Genomic DNA, 15113 nt, shown 5'->3' on the forward strand with positions numbered 1-15113 from the left:
TTGATCATTCCTCCAGTATATCAAGTGACTTTTGCAAATAAGTTGAGCTTATCTTTTATCATACAATCCTAATCTTACCATAACTTAATCTATTATTGTGTTTTGCAGTTGCTCAATGTTCCAAATCCTGCTGTTCTTGACATTCCTGTTTGTGCATTGGGGGGTGGATATTGGAATTATATATTATTATACAGATTGCCTAAAGACTAGGTAATACCATTATGAAAACAAGTTTGTTAGGTACTCATAAAGATTTTTTATGCCTTTGAATGATTAATTTAAATTTTTAATTTAGTCAATAGAAAAATACTGCAAAAGCATTATGTTATTCTTTTGCATGTTGTCAGATAGGTATATCCATGATGAGGAAGGAAGTTGAGAACGATGAGTCTATAAAAGTAATTCGTTTCCGTTGCTGTTTCCATATATTTTTTTTAACTCAAAACAAATAAACAAAGGCCATGCTTTTATATCAGCTGGATTTGATTTTAAGAAAAGGATTTAGGTTTGGAAATATTTGAAACTTTTTTGTGGTCAATCATTTGAGCTGGAACCAACATACGGACTTAAGAAATTTATGTTTAAAGGTTTTGTTCTGATTTTTTGCAGGAATCTTCATCTCTTAGAAAAATACCAGTGGTATCTTTTGGCCGTGAACTTCAACTTCCTGCACATAGTAAAAGAAATTCAAAAAATATAGTCATACTGAATAAGCATACAAATTAGAAGTTTTTAACAATTATTTGAATGGTTTCTACTCATTGCAATATTGTGCAGTTAGTTGGAGATGATTTCTTGATGTTTAATGCAAAACGCATTGAGAGAGTAATACTAGAGTATGCATGTAACGCTCTTTTTTAAATGGACTTTGATGGGGTTCCTTTGTTTAGTTCAAAATTGTTCTCACTTTTTCTTCATAAAATTAATCATATTTCGTTAATAAAGATGTTTGGATATCCAGAGTTTGAAAAAAGTTGCTTCTTTATGCAATAAATTAGAAGATAGAGTTTACAAGTTTTTTACCCATATTAAAACACTGTTGCATGAGCTATTTTTGATAAATTAATTTTTTTTAATTGCTATTTTGTTATTTTTTTTATTGCTGTTCTTCCTCTGACATGGATTTCTATAGTATTTTACTTATGCATTTGTTTTTGTCAATCTTTAAACGTGCATAAATTTAATTTAATTGTTACGATAATTATAAATACAGAGCAAAGTCCAAAAACAGCCAATTAGACAGAACCCAGAAGTTACTCTTTGCTGTGATGTACGCTGTAAGATTGTAGGAAGAAGTGATGAACCCAATGTCTACATAAGCAATGAACAAACCACTGCGGCTGCAACGCTTTCCTTCATTCAAACTTCAATTTCATGGTAATAGCTACTACCTCTGTTGATAAGTTCATTTTTTTAATTGATTTTTTGCTGCTTTTTCTTTTTGTTCTTCCATTGCCATTAAAAATCACGACATAGAAGCGCAAGTATGAACTTACTGTTTTGTTAAATTTACATATAATCTTTGATGCAATTTCTGATTCTGCTGTAAGTTTGTGACTTAAAAAAATATATATTAAAAGGAGATTAGAACATGAAATTAAGAAAGAAAACAAACCTCAACAGATTGACCTTTGTTGTTTTTTTTCTTTTCTTTATTTTCCATTGACCTGATTTTTATCAAGTCTATAAAGACTGAGATACATGCAGTTCCAGTCTTATAATAGTGATAATTGCTATGGTGACCAAAGTACATATCGTAATATTCACTTCTAAAGCTCATACATTTTATATACCCCATTGTAATGTAGATCAACCAAGTTGGAATTGTTACAGAGATCATTGAGGTGGTGAAGTAGGCAAAGGAAGTACATTGGGGAGTGGTAACTTTTCATAGATTTGGGAAAACTATAGACTCTTTCATTGTTGCCAATGGAATTAAGTAAATCAGACAGTTAGTATGATCTTCTATAAAATAATTCTTTTGTCTTCATATGTTTATATGTTATGACTTCGTTCAAGTAAATTTTATTGAGAAAAAAGTCTACTATATTTGTAAATTGGTTTCTTGAAACTTATCTTATTACTCTTTAAAGGAATTGCATCTACCGTAGAATATTAATATTTGTTTCTCAGTATCTATTAATTGGACAAAATTGCTTATGTTTTTATGAATTTTTTTAGACTTTATATTTGATGGGTTGGTAGTGATTTGAGTAAGGTGTATGCAATTCTCACCAAAGCCTTTACTAGATTTTAACATTCTTTTAAGTCTAATGCATTTTCTTTTGATTAAAATCTCAATTGCTGAGATTTTTCTATCATTCAATAAACCTGAAAAATTTATATTCCATAATTTAAAAGAATTGATAAGAACTAGATGAACATGGAGCAGTTTACTTTTTGTTTGCGGCTTAATCATATGATGCTTTCATGAGATGGTTTCATTGTGATTTTAGAGTTTGTATATTGAAAACTTTTAATTAATATGCATGCTCAGGAGAAATCACTTGAACTGTTGTCGGCATCTTAGGTCTCTCACATACTCTAATTAATTAGTTACTTCAATTGTATATACTATATCATCATTGATCTTAATTACTTTCTTTTGTCTTGCTCAGGAAACATAATTTCTGCCTTCCTGTTCTTGTCCCCAGTGTAAGTTTGATATATTTTGCCTTCATTCTTAACTATCTCTTTTTATGGGGCCATATTTTTGTCATTTTTATTTGCATCTAATCTTCCTAGAGTAAAAAGGAAACAAGTGTCTTAATTAGGATGATGCAAAACACTAATTTAGTATTGCTTGTGCTGTTTTATCATTGGGTTTTAAGGTTTAACGGGTTTCATTGATATTTAATTTGATTGCATGGTAATTAGCTAATTTTTGGTACTTAATTACTTTGGTTAGATAAAGATAACTCTCTAATTATTTAAGATTAATTATTAATTTAAGATAAAAATATTCATTTTTCTTTCGTGTTATTTCGATCTGTTTTTGCTTCCCTGGTTGAAGTGTGAAAAATTGTGTCTTGATTTTCGCCTGGATTGTTGCAAGTTGCTATGATATTCCTTCCCTTTTTTATGATGGATTTTCTCTATTTTGTGTTTCAGAGAGATCCAAAATCCTGTGAATCACGTAATCCAATGTGCTCGAAGCCTACACCAGCCTTCAAAAAGTCGCAAAGTAACCCTTCCTTACCTATTTCCTTCATTTCTTTATTCTAATTTTTATCTCATTGAAAGGAGCTGGTTTGGACACAGGAGTTGAGAGGCAAATTTGGTCTTGTTGCCTTTTTTTTTTTGCTTCTTCAATTGTGCAGCAGTTTTTGGGTTCAGAGATAAAATACTTTTGGGTAAGTTAAGTAAGACCACTACTTGTTTATTTTTTATATGAATTATTCTTTTGTTTTCTTTTGTGTGGGTTTATAAATTTTACCTTTTTATGATATGTGAAAGTTTATGTGTGTAAAAATAAGTTAATGTATTTATAGGGTGCAATTGTATTCACTGGTTTATTGTTTTTTTTTCTGGTTTTCTGATTTTATGGTATTTTATCTTCTTGATTATTTACTTTCTAAATACATATTTTGTTTACCTCTCTTATGAAATAAAATTAGTAAGAAACTTATGGTTATTTGTTTCTCTCTTTTATTTATTTCTTTTTTCCTTGTCTGAATATTTTTTTCCCTTCTGTTTTCTTGGGTGTTGAACTAAATAATTAATAAGTGTTGCTGTTCTGTCATTTTTTTTCACCATTTGCTTCAGATTGGAGCTATTTATCTCTCTATATCTAACTGTTGAATTATGCCCTTTTATGCATTCAATTTCGAAAAACTATTGTTTTAAAACAGTGGAAAATTCTTTAAAAATCTGTATGGTGTAATTTCAACCGCTGGGTTCCTTTATTTTATTCTGTTGTTTCTCTAATCTTTTGGTTTTTATCTTCTTGGATACTTATTTTATCAATGTATATTTTGTTTCCCTCTATTCTGACGTGTTATGAGTGATAGGCGTGATGGATGACGATTTGCTTTTGATGGTCCGCTCTGGTTTTGCAGTGGCGGCGGTGCCAGTGCTGGGTATGACTCTTCATTCATATTACTCTGTTTTTTGTTATTTTTCATTTTATTTTTCACCTCTGTGCCTTATTATTTATATATAGGCGTGCATCACGATTTTTATTTGGAACCTGTTTAAAATACTTTCTCACTTTTTAGGAGGTCTTGGTTTTTCTCTTTTTTTTTTTGTGATTATTATGCTGAAAGTATGCCATTTAAATATTTTCATTGATTTAGAGAATGTATCTATTCCTGCTGTGAAGAAAACAAAAGAAGTTTACTGAATGAGAAAAATAGTAGGTTTATATTAAGAATTGTTGGATATTAAGTTTGTTTTTCTAATTTCCTTTTGTTGTCACACAAAGGGTACCAGATTGAAATCTTTCTTTTTAGATGTCATCATATGTTGTTACTAGGATTTAGAATGTTGATTTATATAATTGGTTGATAGATATTTAGCATTGCATAAGGGATCAATTCATGTTACTACTTTGTATTGTAATTATGTCAATGTACTCAATGTACTCATTTGTACTCATTAAACACCATAAAACGGTACATGGTATTCTTACTGAGTGTGCTAATATAAGTTATGTTACGTATTTATCACATGCCATTACCAAATAGGCAAAAGATGAAATTTATGGGGGAGAAGGTAAGGTACATTATTTAGTTGTTCGAATAAATAAATTCTGTTATGTGTTTATCACATGCCATTTAGTTGTTCGAATTGTGTAGTACTTATTTAGTCACATGACATGCTTTCAAATTAAAGACAATTCCTAACCAAAATACATACCATGAATGCCTTTAAGCTAGGGATGTTATTGCAATTGAGTTAAAATTACTGAATTTTTATTTTGTTCGTTTTGATTTTTCATTTGTTTTTTCGAGGTTATTTGTGGAGCTGAAAATACTAAAATATCTCCAATTACATAACGAGTTTCTAAATTTTTTAATTTTATATTCTTTCCATTCCAAGATCTCAAATGTCTTTTTGTTCTTTGTTCTCAGTCTTGGTGTATTATTTGGAGCTTTTTTTTTTTTCGTCTTCTTTATTTCTTTATTTAATTATACCTAATTCTATGTGAATGATTTCTTTATGCCAAGCATCTTCACTGTATTGTTATCTGTCTCAAGAGAACTTTTCGTTTCATTTTCTCCTTATACTATGCATCTTTCATTTGGTTCTGTGGAAAATGTTTGATTTATGAAATGTTTATTTTGCTTGAGTTTAGAGATTTGGGCTTTATTTTTTATATGTTTCACTTTTGTTCTCAGTTCAAGATTGAATTCCTAATCTAAATATATAGATCATATATCAATTTTGTGATAGGAGTATTATTGATATTTTAATTTTCTTAGACCATATTAGTAAAATTAAATTTTATTTTCTAAGATATTCTTAGGAAGGCAATACGGATACACTTCATGTTTATTTTATGCTTGCTTTATTATTATATTTCAATTTATGCCACAAACTAATGATTATAAACTTATAAAATTAATTGTTAATTACGACGACTATATTTTTCATTTTTTATGTTTATTTAATATTTTGTAGTTTTTTAAATTGAATTAATTAATTTTTGAAACACATGATTAAGTATATGCTAAATATTATTTTGGCATAATTATACCAAAAAAATGATAATTCAAATTTTTAATTGGTATGCCTATAAAAAAATAATCTTAATAGTTAATTAGTTAAAAAAAAAACTACATAGTTACTTTTATTTTTATATTACAATAAATGTATTTATTTGTTTATAAATTTAGTTAAAATTTTTCTTAAAAGTTGTCAATTCAAAAAGATAGTAAAAAATACAAATTAATGTTAAATTATTTAAAGACAGGTATTTTTTTAATTTTACAGGAGAACATATGACATGAAAATAATCTAAATACATAACTAAAATGCGTTACTAATATTTTAGTTTCTATTTACAATAAAAGTCTGCTTCAAGTCAACTGCATTATTAACTTTAAGTCATGCCTCTTTTAAGAAAATTATTCAAACGATAATATTTTGGTAAGTGTCAAATTTTATAGTGTTTTTTGTTAAAAATAATATAATTAAGATATTGTTTATTTTTTTTAAGTCAATATATATTACCCGTATTTTTTAATAAAATAACAATAATATTTTTTATAAACATAATCAAATAAAAGAATTTAGTAAATAGAGATCTTCCAACCGTGCATGCACGGTCTTCTGCTAGTAATATATTATTTATACTTAGTTTAGTAATTTTGGAAAATATTGGATTTAAATATTTTTTTTTGAAAAAGATAAACTAATTTCTTCTATTTCAAATTAAAGTTGTTCCAAATTGTTGTACTATTTTTCCTAATGATGTTCATATTGAAACTGTTTGATTCAAAATTTCTTCTTAATCTTTGAATTAACCCGCATTATGCTACATTTTGTTGCATATATATATATATATAGTTCAGTAATCTCACGTATTCCTTCAAATCCTTGCGAAATACCATCTTTGTCCAAATGTGAACTTGAGTATTCCAATTTCTTGCATAAACCTTTCGTGCCGTTTGTCTTTCTCTTCTCATGTTTCGTATTCCTTATATGCGCTAATTCTTAGGGACACGATTTGTGCGTACGGAAAGTGAATATGGTCAATCTATGAAGTTATAAGGAGTTGTGGAGTTTTGAGACAATAAGAGGAAGTGATCATGCTTTATTAAGAGTTCTAAACGAACATTGTGCCTATTTAATTTTAGATTTTGAAATTTGGTTTGTATCAAATTACTTTTATCAACTTTTGCATCATCTAATATATTTTCTTCTATGTTTATGTGATATGATTTTCTTGGAACATTTAAAATATTCAAAAAGGGATGTGAATATAAATCTTTTCTTCTACTTATATCAATTTTTGAGGGCGAAAATTTTTGTAAGTTGGATAGAATGTAACATTTCGCATTTTTGAAAATATAATTATAAATAAATTGTGATTTTATTTTATTAAGTTTAAAACTTTATAATTTTAAAAATTATTTTATTAGAAATAACTAAATAGATTCGGAGATAATTTTATTTTGAATCAATTAATATTCTTAAGTAATTTTATTATATTGGAATATTTTGTATAATTTTAGTAATTGAAAAATAAGAAAGGATTGTATGATTTAATTTAAGTAGCTTTTATCATGAAAAAGTTACGATTTATTTTATTAATTTGATATCTTATCTTATAAATTAATTAATTAAGGGTAATTAAATTAGTTTTATTAATATTTGAAGTTATGTTAATTAATACTCTTGTGTAATTTTTTTATAATTGTTATTTCATATAATTTGAAATTAAGATTTAGTAATGGAAGCAATATATAACTTAATTTAAGAAATTTCTATTATGGATAAATTATGGTTTATTTTATTAGTTTGAACTCTTAGAGATTAACTTATTAGGAATGATTAAATTGATTTTTATAAATACTTTAAGTTTAAGTAAGTTAATATTTATGTACAATTTTTATTATAATTAGATATTTTGTAGATTAAAATTAAAGTTTTGGTAATAGAAAAATAATAAAATGTTATATCATTTAATTTGAATCATTAAATATTCAGTTTAAACTACATTTTATAAAAATGTGATTAATATGCATTTTTTTTAATTTAAATTAGAAATAATTAATTCAACTTAGCAATATATTGATAAATAATGTTCTTAAATATTTTTAAGAGAGTGTATTTGGTTTTAAAATTATTCTACCCTTCAATTTTATCAAAATATCTATTCATATCTATCCATATTCTTTTATAAAATTTTAATTTCTAACCCTAATTCCCAAAATTAACTTAGAACCCTAATTTCCCCGGTTCCTAACCCTAACAGCCGCAGCCTCACCCTCCTTCATAACAAATGCATACAAATTGAAGAAAGGGGGAAACAGGGAGAAAGAGGGAAGAGAAGGGAGACGGCGGTGGCTGGGGCCTCGCCACCGTCGCTGTCAAGCCTGAAGGGTGGAGAGGAGAGAGCTTGCATCCAAGAGAGAAGAGATGCTGTCTGCCGTCACCGTCGCCGTCCCGTCCATGGACCCACAAGCTTGCGTTACTGCCGATCCGTTCACAAGCCGTCGTCGATGGGACAGAATCGCGAAGAGAGAGAGACACACGAAGAGAAGCCCACGACCAGCCTTGTCGCCGTCAGCGCCGCGGGTTGCCGTCACCATCCTCGCGAGCTGCCACCGCATCGCCGTTACTGAGCTGCAGCACCGCCGTTGTTGCACTCTGCTGCTGCCGCGTCTCGCCAAGCCGCCGCTGGAGGAGGAAGGCCCGCCAGTTTTGTTTCTGCTTATGGGTTTTGGAATCTGAGAAAACGCCAATGCCGTTGTTGTTTGTTGGGTTCAAGATCATTGCTGCCACTGGAATCACGAACCGGAAAGGAGAGGAGGCCGTTTTCTGTTGTCATTGGTGCTGCCATAGGACGGTTGAAGCCATTGCTGATTATGATTTTGTTATCTGGGTATTGGTCTGATCTTTTCCTTAGGATTGATCCATTTACTTGTTTTGTTTTGTTACTGCTATGGTAGCCATGTTCTGATTTTAATTCTATTTTAGTCCTTGCTTTATCTTGAATCCCTAGGGCTGAAAATTGCTTTTGATTCCTACTCAATTTAAATCCTCTATTTTACTGCAACCATGGTCAAAGTTGCAAAGGCTGGTATTGTTGCCGTTCTGGTTGTGTGAGAGTTACCACTGCTGCCCTGACACTAAAAGAGAAGGTATTTGTTACGTTAAAGTATGCCGATTGCGACATCGAGGTAGGGGGTTCAAAACGATTTTAATTTAAGAATGCCTACAAGGTTTATTGAATAACTGCAAATAGATTTAATAGCTGTGATTAATTGGTTGATTATGTGAATATTGAATTGTGGCTGAAATTGTGATTGGAATGGTTGAGATTGTGATTTGGAATTGTTGATTGGTGATATTGATTGATTATGTAGATTGGGAATTATTTGATAACTTATTGTTCAGAATTACTAAATTTTAATGGGTTATGTTGGATTTGTTGCTGTTGAGCTGATATTTGGTATATTGTAATGATAATGAGCTTGCCGTAGAAGTGGCCATTTCGGCTCACCTTCAGGTGTCCTCCTCGGGATAGGGTCATTTAAAGAACGATGGTCAGCACGACGTATAAAAAAAAAAAACCTGAAAAAAACTAGGAAAAAAAAATCGGAGGAGTTTGCTGGTGATGAGGCCATTTCGGCTCGCCTTCAGGTGTCCTCCTCGGGATAGGGTCATTTAAAGAACGAGTGTCACCACGACGTAAAAAAAAAAAAACCTGAAAAAAAAGGGAAAAAAACCGAAAAAAATCAGAGGAGCATGCCGGAGATGAGGCCATTTCGGCTCGACTTTAGATGTCCTCTTCGGGATAGGGTCATTTAAAGAACGAGGGTCAGCACGACGTATAAAAAAAAATCGGAAAAAAAACCTGAAAAAAATCAGAGCCTGCCGGAGATGAGGCCATTTCGGCTCGCCTTCAGGTGTCCTCCTTAGGATAGGGTCATTTAAAGAACGAGGGTCAGCACAACGTATAAAAAAAAAAAACCACCGAAAAAAAAAGACGAAAAAAAATGGGAGGACCCTGCCGGAGATGAGGCCATTATGGCTCGCCTTCAGGTGTACTCCTCGGGATAGGGTCATTTAAAGAACGAGTGTCAGCACGACGTAAAAAAAAAAAAGAAAAACGAAAAAAAAAAACGAAAAAAACAAAATCGGAGGAGCCTGCCGGAGATGAGGCCACTACGGCTCGCCTTCAGGTGTCCTCCTCGGGATAGGGTCATTTAAAGAACGAGGGTCAGCACGACGTTAAAAAAAAAAAAACGGGGAAAAAAAACGAAAAAAAAAATCGGAGGTTCCTGCCGAAGATGAGGCCATTACGGCTCGCCTTCAGTTGTCCTCCTCGGGATAGGGTCATTTAAAGAACGAGGGTCAGCACGACGTAAAAAAAAAAAAAAAACTGGGAAAAAATCGAAAAAAATGGGAGGAGCCTGCCGGAGATGAGGCCATTACGGCTCGCCTTCAGGTGTCCTCCTCGATATAGGGTCATTTAAAGAACGAGGGTCAGCACGACGTAAAAAAAAAAAAAGAAAAAAAAACATCGGAAAAAAAAACGAAAAAAAAAATCGGAGCAGCCTTCCGTACATGAGGCCATTACGGCTCGCCTTTAGGTGTCCTCCTCGGGATAGTGTCATTTAAAGAACGAGGGTCAGCACGACGTAAAAAAAAAAACCGGGAAAAAAACGAGAAAAAAAATCGGAGGAGCTTGCCAGAGATGAGGACATTACGGCTCGCCTTCAGGTGTCCTCCTCGGGATAGGGTCATTTAAAGAACGAGGGTCAGCACGACGTAAAAAAAAATAGGAAAAAAAAACGGAAAAAATGGGAGGAGGCTGCCGGAGATGAGGCCGTTACGGCTCGCCTTCAGGTGTCCTCCTCGGGATAGGGTTATTTAAAGAACGAGGGTCAACACGACGTAAAAAAAAAAAATCTGAAAAAAAAAAAACGAAAAAAAGGAGGAGCCTGCCGGACGGCTCGCCTTCAGGTGTCCTCCTCGGGATAGGGTCATTTAAAGAACGAGGGTCAGCACGACGTAAAAAAAAATCGGGAAAAAAACGAAAAAAACAAAATCGGAGGAGCTTGCCGGAGATGAGGCCATTACGGCTCGCCTTCAGGTGTCCTCCTCGGGATAGGGTCATTTAAAGAACGAGGGTCAGCACGACGTAAAAAAAAAAAAAATCAGGAAAAAAATCGAAAAAAATGGGAGGAGCCTGCTGATGACAAGTCATCTTAGCCTAGTTTCACTAGCCATTTTCTTTTGTTTTCAATTGAATTATGCACTTTCTTGAGCCATAAGCAAGCCAATTGGGTAGATTTTCATGTTTCCTTTGATTTAATCGACCATGTATGAATTAATGCAATTTCATGAGGTTTTATGCTATAATTGTCACATATTATGAAAGAATGAATATCTCATGATTTTGAGCATAGCTTTGATGTGTTTGGTTGATTAATGATAGGTGAAGAAAGTTTGGAAAAAGGTTGAAGCAAGGAGGAATGGCTAGGAGGAAGAGAGGACAAAAAGTTTGAGCAAAAGTTTGCCTCAAACTTTAGCTCAAACTTTTGGAATAAGTGAAAATGAACCAGGGAGCAAAAAGCTGGACCAAAAGTTTGCCTCAAACTTTTGGGCAAAAAGCTGGAGCAAAAGTTTGCCTCAAACTTTTGCGCAAACTTTTGGGCAAAAAGCTTGAGCAAAAGTTTGCCTCAAACTTTTTGGCAAACGTTGGCGCATGAACAACACACCCTGGAGAGCAAAAGTTTGCGCCAACGTTTGCCTCTAACTTTTTGGCAAACGTTGGATCCATGAGTGTGCAAGGGGAGGCCAACGTTGGAGCAAAAGTTTGACCCCAAACTTTTGCCCAAACGTTGGTATCAGCAAAAGAGGGTGGCTGATGTGAAAAGTTTGAGTAAAAGTTTGCCTCAAACTTTTACTCAAACTTTTACTCAAGCTTTCATGATTCCAAACCCGGTTCAATTCGGTTCTTCTCCAAACTCCAAGAGCAATCAACCAAGGCCTCTATCAACCCAATTCCATCAAGAGCAAAGGCCCAATTGAAGGCTTGAAGACCATTTGAAGAAAGTGTATAAATAGCATAGGATTTAAGTTTTAGGAGAGCTTTCTTTTCGGTTTTAAGTAGTACACTTAGTAGAGAGCTCATTTTTACATTTCTTGGCATTGTTGTTTTAATTCAAGAGAATTTGGGAGGAGAATTGATCTCTCTTCTTCCTTGTTCTTGCCCAGCACTCTTTACTTTCCTTGTCTTGGATCTTGGGTTGGAGAATTGAAGGAATTCTGTTTCAATCTCATCCTGATCTCTCTCTGTTTCATTTTACTGCATAATTGAATTTCCATTTTGGTTAATTGCTTCTGTCTTTTACTTTCTCTGCAATTTACAATTTACAATTCCTTTGCAATTGTTCTTGTTGGATCTAGGAAGGCATTGAGATCTAGACTTGGTTATTTAGTCTCTTGGGTCCTGAGATCTGAATTCCAATTTTACATCCTCTGTTTAATATTTTTTTTCAAGCCCTTTACAATTCAAGCCCTTTACATTTCTTGCACTTTAAGATTCTGCAATTTACATTTCTTGCGTTCTAAGTTTCTGCCATTTAATTTCTTGTTCTTTAAGATTCAGCACTTTAAATTTCAGTTCTCTTTAATTTCATGCCAATTACCCATTCCCTTTACTTTCTATGCAATTTAAATTCTGCAAATCACAAATCTCTCAACCAAATCTTGATTCGCTTGACTAAATCAACCACTTAACTAAAATTGATCAATCCTTCAATCCCTGTGGGATTGACCTCACTCCCGTGAGTTTTATTACTTGATGCGATCCGGTGCACTTGCCGGTGAGTTTTGTGTCGGATCGTTGATGCGCATAAACTAGTTATGCCACGATTTAGGAAATTGCACGATCGGCAAAATTCCTTCCGGCAAGTGCACCGGTTATCGTCAAGTAAAAAAAAACTCACAATAGAGTGAGGTCGAATCCCACAAGGATTGGTTGAATGAGCAATTCGGATTAGAAGTGTGTCTAGTTGAGCGGAATCAAGACTTAGATGAGGATTGCGGAATGTAAAATTGGCGGGAAACGTAAATGACAAGAAATTGAAATGGCGGAATCTTAAATTGCATGAATTAAAGAGCAGAAGCTAAATTGCTGAAATTAAAAGGGAATGGGGGTGATTGCATGAATTGAGTTGCAGAATGTAAAGAGAAAGTGGAAATCAGAAATGGGGAATTCATTGGGTGTTAGGAGATATTGAGATCTCCGAATCAAAACATTTTTATTCCTTCCTCAACCAATGCATTCATTGAATTTTGCTTGGCAATCTTATATGATTGGATCCCAATCCCTTGGCTCACCAATTCTCTCTAAAAACGAACAAATTCCCAATTCCTTGGTTTAAATGTTCATAAGAAGAGATGATGCTCGATCACTGATTATACCACACAGTTTCATGAACCACAATTTGGTAGGATTACATGTCACAATATCCATCCAAACCCCAATCCAATTCACTGTGAGAAAGCTTCTCTAGCATGAATCCTCCATTCCTTTCCCAAGGTTCCGAAGGATTCCAATTATGGGTAGTTTCTTTCCCAAGACAACTACCCAATGGAATTAGATCGAGAAGCTTTCTAACAAAATTCAAGAGAAAAGATTGAAGAAGAAGATAAAACTATTATTGATTCATTGAATTACAATAGAGCTCCCTAACCCAATGAAAGGGGTTTAGTGAGTCATAGCTCTGAATTCAATTACAAAGGTATGGAAACTAGCAAAATGATCCGGTAAAAATCCTCCTAACTTAAATTCTATCCTATTTATACACTTTCTATATTGAGCTTCTGTTGTGTTTCTTGGGCTTTGAGGCCTCTCCCTGCTTTCCTTTTGCTTTGGGTTTATGATCCATAATCTTGATGAGGCTGCTGATCCAAATTCTGTAACATTCATTGAGCCAACTTAGTGATAATCAAGTAATGACACATGACTCAACAAATTGAAATTCCAGACTCATCAATCCTTCAGGCCCAATCCATAAACCATGATATTCAATTGGGTTTCATACCAGAGTAAGTTTAAGTTAATGTTTGTGCTCAAACGCTAACTTAAACTGCAATATTTTTGGCCCAGAAACCTTTTCTAATAGTGGCGTAGCTTAAACGCCAGACACTTCCAGTGATGCCTTTTGTGGAAGCACGTTTAAGCTTCAGTTTTAGGTTAAACTGAAGCTTAAACGTGGAGATGGAAGAAGGCAGCCCTGGAGGGTCACTTAGTCGAACACGTTTAAGCTTCAGTTTAAGGTTAAACTGAAGCTTAAACGTGGAGATAGGAAAGGCAGCCCTGGAGGTCGAACACGTTTAAGCTCCAGTTTAAGGTTAAACTGGAGCTTAAACGTGGAAATGGAGAGAGCAACCCTGGAGGAGAAAACTTGGTCGAACACGTTTAAGCTCCAGTTTAAGGTTAAACTGGAGCTTAAACGTGGAATGCTCCTGGTGCCTTTCTTTCTTCTGGCGTTTAACCTCCAGTTTAAGGTTAAACTGGAGGTTAAACGTGAAAATGCTTCTTTGGTGAGAGTTTGTGTCGAACACGTTTAAGCTCCAGTTTGAGGTTAAACTGGAGCTTAAACGTGGAATTGCTCCCATGGTGAAATTCTCACTTCTGGCGTTTAACCTCCAGTTTAAGGTTAAACTGGAGGTTAAACTTCAATTCCAGCATTTCTTAGCCTTCATGATTCTGGCGTTTAAGCTCCAGTTTAGGCTTAAACTGGAACTTAAATGCCATTTCCAGCATTATATGGCTTGGTAGTTTAAGTTCCAGTTTAAGCTTAAACTGGAACTTAAACTCCACATGTGATATTCAAGCTTCCTTTATTGATTTTGTTGCTTCCTTGCCTAGCCTCTTCTTCCCTGAAATCATCCAAACAATTGCATCAAAGTCTTGCAAAATTTCATGAGAAATCTTCCATTCATAGCATTCAAGTAATATGACTAAAAACTCATGGAATTTGCATCAAAATCATACTGTTTGGATGGTTCATTGCTTTGTTATTCATTTAACCATTCTTGGTTACTTTAAGCTCAAGAAAATGCATAAAACCACTAAAACTAACAGAAAAAATGCTAGTGAAACTAGCCTAAGATGCCTTGGCATCAATCGTTTTCCGCTACATCAAGTTTTTGGCGCCGTTGCCGGGGATTGATTAGATTGACAATGATTAAGTGAGGTGGTGATCTAGATCAAGCACTTTTTCTTTATTTTTCTCTAATTTTGACTAACCCACTAACTGTTTGAATTTTTGCTTAAGCTAACTAAAACTTCATTCTAGCAATAGATTGAAGTGTCACTGGTTTGTGTGTTTCTTATGTTCTGCTTGTATGTCAGGTACAAGAAGAACTACACCCACCTTTCATGAACAAGACGAAAGAACTCTCCGGAGGTTAAGAAGAGC

The 15113-nt window shown here is 33.4% G+C and overlaps 1 long non-coding RNA gene across 1 annotated transcript; it reads left to right on the top strand.

Moving 5' to 3' along the window:
* The first annotated feature begins 1864 nt into the window (after window positions 1-1864).
* Window positions 1865-4231, top strand: LOC140177931 (uncharacterized). Its single transcript, XR_011869600.1, has 5 exons — window positions 1865-1951; window positions 2619-2655; window positions 3112-3184; window positions 3262-3353; window positions 4011-4231. It is a non-coding gene; the product is annotated as an uncharacterized lncRNA (long non-coding RNA).
* Window positions 4232-15113: the final 10882 nt, after the last annotated feature.

Source organism: Arachis hypogaea, chromosome 13, assembly GCF_003086295.3.
Source record: "Arachis hypogaea cultivar Tifrunner chromosome 13, arahy.Tifrunner.gnm2.J5K5, whole genome shotgun sequence".
Taxonomy (NCBI): Eukaryota; Viridiplantae; Streptophyta; class Magnoliopsida; order Fabales; family Fabaceae; genus Arachis; species Arachis hypogaea.